The sequence below is a fragment of the Trachemys scripta genome, chromosome 25 (assembly GCF_013100865.1).
Source record: "Trachemys scripta elegans isolate TJP31775 chromosome 25, CAS_Tse_1.0, whole genome shotgun sequence".
In the NCBI taxonomy this organism is placed as follows: domain Eukaryota; kingdom Metazoa; phylum Chordata; order Testudines; family Emydidae; genus Trachemys; species Trachemys scripta.
This window is the reverse complement of record NC_048322.1, coordinates 5,950,375-5,963,740: the sequence shown is the minus strand read 5'-3', so window position 1 is coordinate 5,963,740 and position 13,366 is coordinate 5,950,375.

The window sequence follows — 13,366 nt, the reverse complement described above, 5'->3', positions numbered from 1 at the left end:
TGGTTGGGTACCCGGAGCCCCACTCCCCGCGTTCTTGGGTGTCTGGGTGAGGAGGCTATGGAACTTGGGGAGGAGGGCGGTCGGTTACACATGGGCTGAAGCGGCAGTCTGTGCTCCTGTTGCCTTTCCTGCAGCTCAACCATACGCCAGAGCATATCAGTATGATCCTCCAGTAGCCTCAGCTGCATGAGCTCAGAGAACATTTAATCGCAAGTGTGTTTTTTTCCGCTGTCTTATCTGCGCTAGCCTCTGTGACGGAGATGATAGGGGAAGTGTTGAAATATTTGCAGCTGTGGAAGGGAAAAAAAGGGAGAGTAGTATTTAAAAAGACACATTTTAGAGTACAAGGTCACATTTTGCCTCTGATATTGAAGACCTGCCAGTTTGGTGTGAGAGATCACACACACAGAGCCGGGCAACAGAATTCGGCTTGCAGGCAGCCATGGTAATCCACAGTCTTTTGGCTTCTTTAAGTCTTCAGGGCAAATTAATAATTAAAAACACTTGCTTTTAAACCATGTATTATATTTACAAAGGTACACTCACCAGAGGTCCCTTCTCCACATTCAAGGTCTGGGAGCCCGCCTTGGGAGGGTTGGGAGGGTGATAAACAGTTTCTGGTTGTTGGGGAGCATGGTTTCTCCGCTTGCTTGCTGTGTGCTATCTTCAACCTCCTCATCATCATCCTCATCCTCATCCCGCAATCCTTATCCCTATTGCGTGAAACTCCCCCCTTGCAGGAGTCTCTGAACAGGGGTGGGGGCACCCCCTGGAATTGCATGCAGCTCATCATAGAAGCGGCATGTCTTTGGGTCTGACCTGGAGCAGCCATTTGCCTCTTTGGTTTTTTGATAGGCTTGCCTCAGCTCCTTAAGTTTCAAGCGGCGCTGCTGCGGGTCCCTGTTACAGCCTCTATCCTTCATACCCTTGGAGATTTTTCAAATATTTTTGCATTTTGTCCTTTGGAACGGAGTTCTGATAGCATGGATTTGCCCCCCCCCCCAATACAGTGATCAGATCCAGTACCTCCCATTCAGTCCATGCTGGAGCTCTTTTGCGATTCTGGGACTCCATGGTCACCTCTGCTGGTGAGATCTGCACAGTCACCTGTGCTGATGAGCTTGCCACGATGACCAAACAGGAAATGAAATTCAAAAGTTCCCGGGGAGTTTCCTGTGTACCTGGCCAGTGCATCTAAGTTGAGAGCGCTGTCCAGAGGGGTCACAATGGAGCACTCTGGGATAGCTCCCGGAGGCCAATACCATCGAATTGCATCTACACTACCCCAAATTCAACCCAGCGATGTCGATTCAACACTAGTCCCCTCATCGGGGTGGAGTACAGTAATCAATTTTAAGAGCCCTTTAAGTTGACAAAAATGGCTTCGTCGTGTGGACAGGTGCAGGTTTAAATCGATGTAAGGCTGTTAAATTTGACCTAAACTCGTAGTGTAGACCAGGGCTTAGATTCCTGTGTAGCAGTAAAGAATGCAGCTCTGGGGGCAGGGATGGTTGTGGCCAGTTCCTGTAACCCCGGGGCTCAAGGCAAGCTCCAGAGGGAGGGGCTGGACAAAGTTTTCAGAGGGGAAAACTTCCAAGAGGAACTTCTGCAGAATGCAATAAAAAGGCACAATACCCATTGCCTGAAACTATCAGCAGTCGGGCTCCATCTCAAATTCATGGGTGTGGTTTGGTTCAGGGGCCGCAGCATAGACCCTCTTGAGCCAACCCAAAGAGGCAATGGGGGGCTATGTACTACCTGAGAGAAATGCCAAGTGATGGAGATCAGTCCGGGGACAATGAGAACCGGAGTTTCAGCCCCAGCTGTGTGTAAGAAAATATGACAAGAGGAAGATGATTTTATAAAAAGCTGCCAAAGGAGTTAGGGGGCTGAATCTTAGGAACCTCTTTAACAAATCTCCCCATATTTGACCCACTAACCCTTCCCTGAACGCCCAGGAAAAATGTGCCCTGCTAATTTCAAGAGAATCCAAATAAACATGTGGAATTTACGGTAGTTAGAATAGATGGTTTTTAAACAGAAAATAATGCTTCCGTTGAGCTAGCTACTGCCTCTCGCAGAGATGAATGACCTGCGCTAATGGGAGAACCTTTCCCGTTGCTGTAGTGAGTGTCTACACTTACGCACTATAGCAGTAGAATCATAGAATATCAGAGTTGGAAGGGACCTCAGGAGGTCATCTAGTCCAACCCCCTGCTCAAAGCAGGGCCAATCCCCAACTAAATCATCCCAGCCACGGCTTTGTCAAACCAGGCCTTAAAAACCTCTAAGGATGGAGATTCCACCACTTCCCTAGGTAACGCATTCCAGTGCTTCACCACCCTCCTAGTGAAATAGTTTTTCCTAATACCCAATCTAGACCCCCCCCCACTACAACTTGAGACCATTGCTCCTTGTCCTGTCATCTAATTCAGCTGCCCAGTGAGCACACTTTAAATGCAAGTCTTGCCAACATCATGTGTTCAAATCCCATGAGCCAGGCCCTCCATAATCACAAGAATGGCTTAAAAATAATGAGATTAATCATAACATATGTGAGGTTCTTTTTATTTGCCTTCTGGTATTGGTGCCCCTAGGGGTCACATTCTGAGCACTGCCAACCAAATCTTCCTGAAATCTCCCGCTGGCTCTGTCGAGACATTCTCAGGCCAGGTGGAAAGTGCTCTGAGCACTGGGAGGAGATGCCCTTCAGGGTTATATGGACACGCTGTTCTGAGCCTCTGCAGGGTCCATGTAGGGGTAGCTAATGGGCAGTGACTTGTTCCTCTGCTGGATTTCCTTGGAGATCTCTGCCAGACATGCCTAGAAGGCTGCAATAAGCCACTTGGGCTCTGCCTCAGTGAAGTGCTCCTCAGGGTAGTAGCCCAGGGGTCTCTGGAAAGGAGCGAAGAGAGAAGTGACTATGGAGGTACTGAACTCACAGATCCCCCTCGGCAAAGGGGAAGAACCAGGGTCCATTCCAAGCTGGCCCAAATGTACTTCTTCTTGGATCCCTTCTGATTCTCCTGGGTAATGGACAATCAGGCACAACTGGTGCTCTCTCTTGCCCTTTGGGTACCAGGGAATCTCTCACTAGCCACCTATGAGAACAACTCCAATATCTGCTTCCAACGGAACATAAGAATGGTCACACTGGGTCAGACCAATGGTCCATCTAGCCCAGTGTCCTGTCTTCCAACAGTGGCCAATGCCAGGTGCTGTAGAGGGAATGAACAGAACAGGGCAACTATCAAGTGATCCATCCCCAGGCACCTGATGCCCACTTCTCTCCACCTCCTTCCCGAGGCTCCCCCTGCCTGCTGCTCACTCTTCTCTGAGCCCCCAAGTGTTTCCCGCCCACCACTCCCTCCTTTCTGCCCCCTCCTGCCTTTAGAGTGCGTGACAGGGGGAGGGAGTGGAGAGGAGTGACAAAAAAGGTGGAAATCGTTTAGACTTTCTCGTTTAATTTTGATCTGGTGAAAATGTTTTGTTTTGACTTTCTCACTTCATTTAAACTTATATATTCTATTATAATCTTTTAATATTCTATTATATTTAATATTATATATATATTATATTATCCTGTAGTGTTTTGATGTGATCAAAATATTTTAATATATTTGTATAGAGTATATTTAATACTAAATTACAGTGTTATGCCATTATAGAAACAAAACTTTGAAATATTATAGTATATATATATATACACACACACACACACACACACACACACACACACACACACACACACACACTATATTTAACATGTGTGACAGACCCAGACCAGTGGGATACAGGAGTCTGGTAGAGGGCAAATATACTGGTCACTGGATGAGTAGTTTTCTGTTCCCTGAGTGACCAGACCAGGGCTGCACTAGAGTAATCAGGAACCTGCTAGAATCAATTAAGGCAGGCTAATCAGGGCACCTGGGTTTTAAAAGGAGCTCACTTCAGTTTGTGGGGAGAGTGTGAGGAGATGGAAGCAAGAGGCACAAGGAGCTGAGAGTGAGAGCGTGTGCTGCTGGAGGACTGAGGAGCACAAGCGTTATCAGACACCAGGAGGAAGGTCCTGTGGTGAGAATAAGGAAGGTGTTTGGAGGAGGCCATGGGGAAGTAGCCCAGGGAATTGTAGCTGTCATGCAGCTGTTACAGGAGGCACTATAGACAGCTGCAGTCCACAGGGCCCTGGGCTGGAACCCGGAGTAGAGGGCAGGCCCGGGTTCCCCGCAAACCTCCCAATTGACCTGGACTGTGGGTTCTTCCAGAGGGGAAGGTCTCTGGGCTGTTCCCCAACCCACATGGTGAATCTGAGGCAAGAAAATCCGCCAATAAGCTCAGGACTCACCAAGATAGAGGAGGAACTTAAGATGTAAAAAATAGATTTGTTCTGTATTCATTTGCTTCCCCCTCTCTCCGTCAAATCAACGGCCTGCTAAACCCAGGGTTTTCAGTTTAATCTTTGGGGGGACCATTCTTGCTCGGCCTATAGTTGAACAGGTCCTGACTCCTATCCAGGCTGCCTGTGTATGGCTTCATGAGCCATGGCATTAAGGGGTAGGCTGGGTCCCCAAGGATCACGATAGGCATTTCAACATCCCCAACGGTTACTTTCTGGTCCGGGAAGAAAGTCCCTTCCTCCAGCTTTCGAAACAGACCAGAGTGCCTGAAGACGCCAGCATCATGTACCTTTCCCGGCCATCCCATGTTGATGTTGGTGAAACGTCCCTTGTGATCCACCAGGGCTTGCAGCAGCATCGAAAAGTACCCCTTGCGGTTTATGTATACTCGGTGGCTTGGTGCAAGATAGGGATATGGGTTCCGTCTATGGCCCCACCACAGTTTGGGAATCCCATTTCAGCAAAACCATCCACTACTGCCTGCATGTTGCCCAGAGTCACTACCCTTGATATCACCAGGTCTTTCATTGCCCTGGCAACTTGGATCACAACAGCCCCCACCGTAGATTTGCCCACTCCAAATTGATTCCTGACTGACCGGTAGCTGTCTGGCGTTGCAAGCTTCCACAGGGCTATCGCCACTCGCTTCTCAACTGTGAGGGCTGCTCTCATCTTGGTATTCTGGCATTTCAGGGCAGGGGAAAGCAAGTCAATGTTCCATGAAAGTGCCCTTACGCATGCGAAAGTTTCGCAGACACTGGGAATCATCCCACACCTGCAGCACGATGCGGTCCCACCAGTCTGTGCTTGTTTTCCAGGCCCAGAATCGGCGTTCCATGCCATGAACCTGCCCCAGTAACACCATTATTTCCACATTGCTGGTGCCTGTGCCTTGTGAGAGGTCTATGTCCATGTCAATTTCCTCAACACTCTCTTCGCCGCGCTGCAATCGCCTCCTCGGCTGGTCCGGGTTTCGCTTTGGCATGTCCTGGCTCTGCATATACTCCAGGACAATGCGCGTGGTGTTCATAGTGCTCATAATTGCCGTGGTGATCTGAGCGGGCTCCATGATCCCAGTGCTAGCTATGGCACCTGGTCTGAAAAAAGGCGCGAAACTAGTATCTGACAGACCAGGAGAAGGAGGGAGGGCGGGAGGGAGGGAGGGCCGAGTGACGAGATGGCATACAGGGAATTAAAATCAAGAAAGGTGGCTGTGCATCAGGGAGAAACACAAACAACTGTCAGACAGAATGGTGGTGGAATGTGCATTTGGACGTTTAAAAGCGCGCTGGCGCAGCTTACTGACTCGCTCAGACCTCAGCGGAAAGAATATCCCCATTGTTATTGCTGCTTGCTGTGCGCTCCACAATATCTGTGAGAGTAACGGGGAGACATTTATGGCAGGGTGGGAGGTTGAGGGAACTCGCCTGGCCGCTGATTACGCGCAGCCAGACACCAGGGTGGTTAGAGGAGCACAGCAGGGCACGGTGCGCATCAGAGAAGCTTTGAAAACGAGTTTTGTGACTGGCCAGGCTACTGTGTGAAACTTCTGTTTGTTTCTCCTTGATGAACCCTTCACCCCCCCCCGACCCGGTTCACTCTACTTCCCTGTAAACCAACCACCCCACCCTCCCCTCCCCACTTCGAGCACCGCTTGCAGAGGCAATAAAGTCATTGTTTTTTTCATATTCATGCATTCTTTATTAATTCCTCACACAAGTAGGGGGATAATTGCCAAGGTAGCCTGGGATGGGTGGGGGAGGAGGGATGGAAAAGGACACACTGCATTTTAAAACTTTAACCCTTATTGAAGGCCAGCCTTCTGATGCTTGGGCGATCATCTGGGGTGGAGTGACTGGGTGGCCGAAGGCTCCCCCACCATGTTCTTGGGCGTCTGGGTGAGGAAGCTATGGAACTTGGGGAGGAGGGCTGTTGGTTACACAGGGGCTGTAGCGGCAGTCTCTGCTCCTGCTGCGTTTCCTGCAGCTCAACCATACGCTGGAGCATATCAGTTTGATGCTCCAGCAGACGGAGCATTGACTCTTGCCGTCTGTCTGCAAGCTGACGCCACCTATCATCTTCAGCCCGCCACTTGCTCTTTTCATCCCGCCATTCAGCCTGCCACCTCTCCTCTCGTTCATATTGTGCTTTTCTAATGTCCGACATTGACTGCCTCCACGCATTCTGCTGTGCTCTATCAGCGTGGGAGGACATCTGGAGCTCCGTGAACATATTGTCCCGCATCCTCCGTTTTCTCTTTCTAATGTTCACTAGCCTCTGCGAAAGAGAAACATTTGCAGCTGGTGGAGGAGAAGGGAGAGGTGGTTAAAAAAGACACATTTTAGAGAACAATGGGTACACTCTTTCGTTACAAGGTTGCATTTTTCCTCTGCCTGCCGGTTTGGTATGAGAGATCACTCACGCAGTGCCAGCCAACATATTTCGGCTTGCAGGCAGCCATGGTAAGCCACAGTCTTTTGGCTTTTTTAACCTTCTTAACATGTGGGAATGGTTTCAAACAGCAGCGCATTTCCCATATCAAGGATGAATTGGCTTGGCCATTTAAAATGGGTTTTCAATGTAAAAGGAGGGGCTGCGGTTTCCGGGTTAACATGCAGCACAAACCCAAGTAAACCCCCCCCCCTCACACACACACACCCAGTTCTCTGGGATGATCACTTCACCCCTCCCCCCACTGCGTGGTTAACAGCGGGGAACATTTCTGTTCAGAAGAGCAGGAACGGGCACCTCTGAATGTCCCCTTAATAAAATCACCCCATTTCAACCAGGTGACCGTGAATGATATCACTCTCCTGAGGATAACAAAGAGAGATAAGGAATGGATGTTGTCTGCATGCCAGCAAACACCGGGACCATACGCTGCCATGCTTTGTTATGCAATGATTCCAGACTACGTGCTACTGGCCTGGCGTGGTAAAGTGTCCCACCATGGCGGACGGGATAAGGCAGCCCTCCCCAGAAACCTTTTGCAAAGGCTTTGGGAGTACATGAAGGAGAGCTTTCTGGAGATGTCCCTGGAGGATTTCCGCTCCATCCCCATACACGTTAACAGACTTTTCCAGTAGCTGTACTGGCCGCGATTGGCAGGGCAAATTAATCATTAATCATTAAACACGCTTGCTTTTAAACCATGTGTAATATTTACAAAGGTACACTCACGAGAGGTCTCCTGTGTGCCCTCAGGGTCTTGGGTGAGTTCGGGGGTTACTGGTTCCAGGTCCAGGGTGACAAACATATCCTGGCTCTTGGGGAAACCGGTTTCTCCGCTTCCTTGCTGCTGTGAGCTACCTACATTACATCCATCCTCATCTTCCTCGTTCCCCGAACCCTCTTCCCTGTGTGTTTCTCCATTGACGGAGTCATAGCACACGGTTGGGGTAGTGGTGGCTGCACCCCCTAGAATGGCATGCAGCTCTGCGTAGAAGCGGCAAGTTTGCGGTTCTGCCCCGGACTTTCCATTTGCTTCTCTGGCTTTGTGGTAGGCTTTCCATAGCTCCTTAATTTCCACGCGGCACTGCTGTGTGTCCCTGTTATGGCCCCGGTCCTTCATGGCCTTGGAGACCTTTTCTAATACTTTGCCATTTCTTTTACTGCTATGGAGTTCAGCTAGCACTGATTCATCTCCCCATATGGTGAGCAGATCCCGTACCTCCCGTTCGGTCCATGGTGGAGCTCTTCTGCGATCCTGGGACTCCATCACAGTTACCTGTGCTGATGAGCTCTGCGTGGTTACCTGTGCTCTCCACGCTGGGCAAACAGGAAATGAAATTCAAACATTCGCGGGTCTTTTCCTGTCTACCTGGTCAGTGCATCTGAGTTGAGAGTGCTGTCCAGAACGGTCACAATGAAGCACTGTGGGATAGCTCCTGGAGGCCAATAACGTCGAATTCCGTCCACACTACCCCAATTCCGACCCGCAAAGGCCGATTTTATCACTAATCCCCTCGTCGAAGGTGGTGTAAAGAAACCGGTTTAAAGGGCCCTTTAAGTCGAAAGAAAGGGCTTCGTCGTGTGAACGTGTCCAGGCTTAATTCGATTTAATGCTGCTAAAGTCGACCTAAACCCGTAGTGTAGACCAGGCCTATCAGAAGTATTGGGAGCATAAGCTTTCATAATCAGTTCCATACTGATTTATAACCTGCCTCTGGAGATTTCCATTACTTGCATCTGAAGAAGTGAGGTTCTTACCCACGAAAGCTTATGCTCCCAATACTTCTGTTAGTTTCAAAGGTGCCACAGGATCCTCTGTTGCTTTTTACAGTTTATAACCATTTGTTCTTGTGTCCACATTGGTACTAAGCTTAAATAATTCCTCTCCCTCCCTGATATTTATCCCTCTGATATATTTAAAAAGAGCAATCATATCTCCCCTCAGCCTTCTTTTGGTTAGGCTGAACAAGTCAAGCTCTTTCAGTCTCCTTTCATAAGACAGATATGCATCCGAAGAAGTGGGCTGTAGTCCACGAAAGCTTATGCTCTAATAAATTTGTTAGTCTCTAAGGTGCCACAAGTACTCCTGTTCTTTTTGCGGATACAGACTAACACGGCTGCTACTCTGAAACCTTTCATAAGACAGATTTTCTATTCCTTGGATCATCCTAGTAGACCTTCTCTGTACCTGTTCTAGTTTGAATTCATCCTTCTTAAATATGGGAGACCAGAACTGCACACAGTATTTCAGATAAGGTCTCATCAGTGCCTTGTATAATGGTACTAACACCTCCTTATCTCTACTGGAAATACCTCACCTGATGCATCCTAAAACCGTATTAGCTTTTTTTAATGGCCATATCACATTGGCAGCTCATAGTCATCCTGTGATCAACCAATACTCCAGGGTCCTTCTCCTCCTCTGTTACTTCCAACTGATGTGTCCCCAATTTATAACCAAAATTCTTGTTATTAATCCCCAAATGCATGACCTTGCACTTTTCACTATTAAATTTCATCCTATTACTATTACTTCAGTTTACAAGGTCATCCAGTTCTTCCTGTATGATATCCAAGTCCTTCTCTGTGTTAGCAGTACCTCCCAGCTTTGTGTCATCCAGAAACTTTATTAGCACATTTCCACTTTTTGTGCCAAGGTCAGTAATAAAAAGATTAAATAAGATTGGTCCCAAAACCGATCCCTGAGGAACTCCACTAGTAACCTCCTTCTCCTTTCAGTATGACCCGTTATAGTCTCTCCTTTAACCAATTCCTTATCCACCTTCCAATTTTCATATTGATCCCCATCTTTTCCAATTTAACTAATAATTCCACATGTGGAACCGTATCAAATGCTTTACTGAAATCGAGGTAAATTAGATCCACTGCATTTCCTTCTTCTAAAAGATCTGTTACCTTCTCAAAGAAGGAGATCAGGTTGGTTTGGCACGATCTACCTTTTGTAAAACCATGTTGTTCTTTGTCCCAATTACCATTGACCTCAATGTCCTTAACTACTTTCTCCTTCAAAATTTTTTCCAAAACCTTGCATACTACAGATGTCAAACTAACAGGCCTATAGTTACTTGGATCACTTTATTTCCCTTTCTTAAAAATAGGAACTATGTTAGCAATTCTCCAGTCATACGGTACAATCCCTGAGTTTACTGATTCATTAAAAATTCTTGCTAATGGGCTTGCAATTTCATGTGCCAGTTCCTTTAATATTCTTGGATGAAGATTATCTGGGCCCCCCAATTTAGTCCCATTAAGCTGTTCGAGTTTGGCTTCTACCTCGGATGTGGTAATATCTACCTCCATAGCCTCATTCCCATTTGACATCCTACCATTATCCCTAAGCTCCTCATTAGTCTCATTAAAGACTGAGGCAAAGTATTTGTTTAGATATTGGGCCATGCCTAGATTATCCTTAACCTCCACAAAAGCCTTCTCCAAAGAGGCAGAAGAGTCTGCATCAGAGTGCCTACCAGGGTGCACAAAGAAATGGGAAAATGCAATAGACAATAAACAAGCCCAATTGAGTGAACAAAGCCTGTCCACCATAGATTTGTGGTTAATCTTGTGTCTTTTGCTAATTAATCTATCGGTTAAAACAAAGGAGTTAATACTAATGGTAAACCCTTTAAAGAGGTGGGACATACCTGATTTATGGAAAAAAACTTTTGTACATGCTAGGGATGGTGACAAGACAGTCCCACAAACATGTAACTTTTCAGCCTATACCTGTAAATGGTATGGAAGCTTGGCACAGCAGCAAAAGCAGAACAGGCCTATGCTGCTGTGTAGAGGGGGAAACTGAGGCACACCACCTCATGGCATTGGTGCCTAAATGCCAAGACACCTACACTTTGACAGATATTGCTGTCTGCATTCTGTTAGCAATACTACACCCCAACCTGTTTTCAGGCACCCGGGGACCGCAAACCCCAAAACTTGCTAGAACTCTTATGAATGACAGCATATGGTTTAAAGGTACTGAAAGGGAGTGTGACCAAAGACAAACAGGGATTTTACATGTACTGTCTCCGCTGTGGACAGTGTCCAAGTCTCAGGCTGTAAGTTCAGGAGGAGGGTGTGACAGTGTACCGTATAAGGCTTCATGGGAATATGCTTATGAATGTATATATGATATAACTGGAATATGTTTTATGCTACATATATCATGTAACATATCTCTGTAAAGGTTATGATCTACTGAATACACTCCTCCTATTTGTATGCATGTGCCATTTTTGTACTTGAAGTTGGGAATATTGGCTGTGTACTTGCTTGATTTCTAAATAGCCTTAGTAAAGCATTTGGTCAGCTTCTTGAGAAAGGAATGTGCAAATTAAGTGCCCAATCAAGAACCACTTAAGCCAACAATGAACTCAAAAATGCCAATCCACATCAGAGCTTTCCCGGGAATGTGGCTTGGCTGGTAAGAAACTCAGTCATGCATGGACATGTGACTTACCCATGTGATTCCAAAACTCCATCTTGGAGTGGACTTGGCATAGGAGAGAGGAGGTGGTCTCCACCCACAGGAGAAAGTCTACTTAAACCCCTGGGAGACCCCTCCATTTTGTCTTCAGCTGGCTCAAGAGAGAGCCTCCCCACCCCACAAGGATACCTGAAAGAGACTGGAACAAAGGACAGTAACTACAGGGGTTGTGAGTGATTGCTGGACCCAGACTAGAAAGAGACTAGTCTGTAAAAGGAAGCTTACTGGAACTCCTCTAAGGGTGAGGTTTTTATCTGTACTTAGACCTGCATGTTCTATTTTATTTTACTTGGTAATTCACTTTGTTCTGTCTGCTACTACTTGGAACCACTTAAATCCTACTTTCTGCATTTAATAAAATCACTTTTTACTTATTAATTAACCCAGAGTATGTATTGTCGGAGAAAAACAGAGTTCTCACTCTCAGGTTGAGTGCAGCAAGTCAGATACTTTATTATCTCTAGCAATTGCGTGGCGGGAGAGAGCTAAACAGATCTCTCTACAGGTAAACAATTACAGCAAGTATTTATACCGTTTGTTACATACAATAATGAGCAACAGCTGCATTTTGTTTATACAAAGGTCATCCTGATATCTTATTTTTGTCACCTCTATTTAGACTATAGTCTACATTCCATACTTATATAACACAAGGTCGCAACAACTTCTCACACAGTTCTTTCCCACTCACCTCACACAATCCTCACTTCTACAAATCCCATGTTATTAGGGTTACAGCTACCCTGACTCTTGCTCACAGAGGGGACTGTTTGCATTGAAATCCCTTCAAATCCTTGTCAGTTCTTGCTCTACTTCCACAGTATTAATACCTGGGGGGGGGCAAACAGCTGTACATCTCTCTCTAACAGTGTTATAGAGGGTGAACAATTTATGAGTTTACCCTGTATAAGCTTTATATGGGATAAAACTGATTTATTTGGGGTTTGGACACCACTGGGAGTTGGGCATCTGAGTGTTAAAGACAGGAACACCTCTTAAGTTGTGTTCGGTTAAGTCTGCAGCTTTGGGGCACATGGTGCAGACCCTAGGTCTGTGTAGGAGCGCACTGGCGTGTCTGGCTCAACAAGACAGGGTGCTGAAGTCCCAAGCTGGCAGGGAAAGCAGGGGCAGAAGCAGTCTTGGCACATCAGTTGGCAGTTCCCAAGGGGGTTTCTGTGATCCAACCTGTCACAATATTGAAATAGATTTTCAATAAGGAAAGTGGTAAAAAGAAAAATACCTGCTGCCCAGCACAACCTGGACCAGTGTGAGAACAACTGAGGTGGAGTCAATGGAGTCAGATACCAGCTGGTGTCAATGGGCATCTCTTCATTGGAGTCAATGGGGACAGATCCCCAGCTGGTGTCAATGGAATGACACTGATTTCCCTTGCCATGGAGATGCCCTCTGGACCAGTGCAGAGATCCACCTACCAAATCAGCTGAGCTTTCCAGGGTGCCAAAGAGGGGTGGGCACCTGCAATGCAGCATATTTCAGGGCTATTCAAACCCAGCTCCCCCCAACTCTTTCCTATCTGCCCGCTGTTGAAAGCGGCATGCCGGGACGAGCTGCAGTAGACGATCATGGTCGGGAACTTGATAAGCTCAGCTCTGGTCTGCAATGTGGACACCTGATGGGTAGAAAGAAGAACAGGAGTACTTGTGGCACCTTAGAGACTAACAAATTTATTAGAGCATAAGCATTATGCTCTAATAAATTTGTTAGTCTCTAAGGTGCCACAAGTACTCCTGTTCTTCTTTTTGCGGATACAGACTAACACGGCTGTTACTCTGAAACTGATGGGTAGAGAAAATGACACAGGCAGTGAGCTAACACAAAGAGTCATCTCTGGCCTGGGAACAACACACGTCTACACATACACACACACACACACACACACACACACACAGCTGCCTCAATCCCTCCTTCCCAAGCACTGATACAGGCTGGGGATCGACTGCCTAAGCAGCAGTTCTGCAGAAAAGGACTTGGGGATTACCATGGAGGAGAAGCT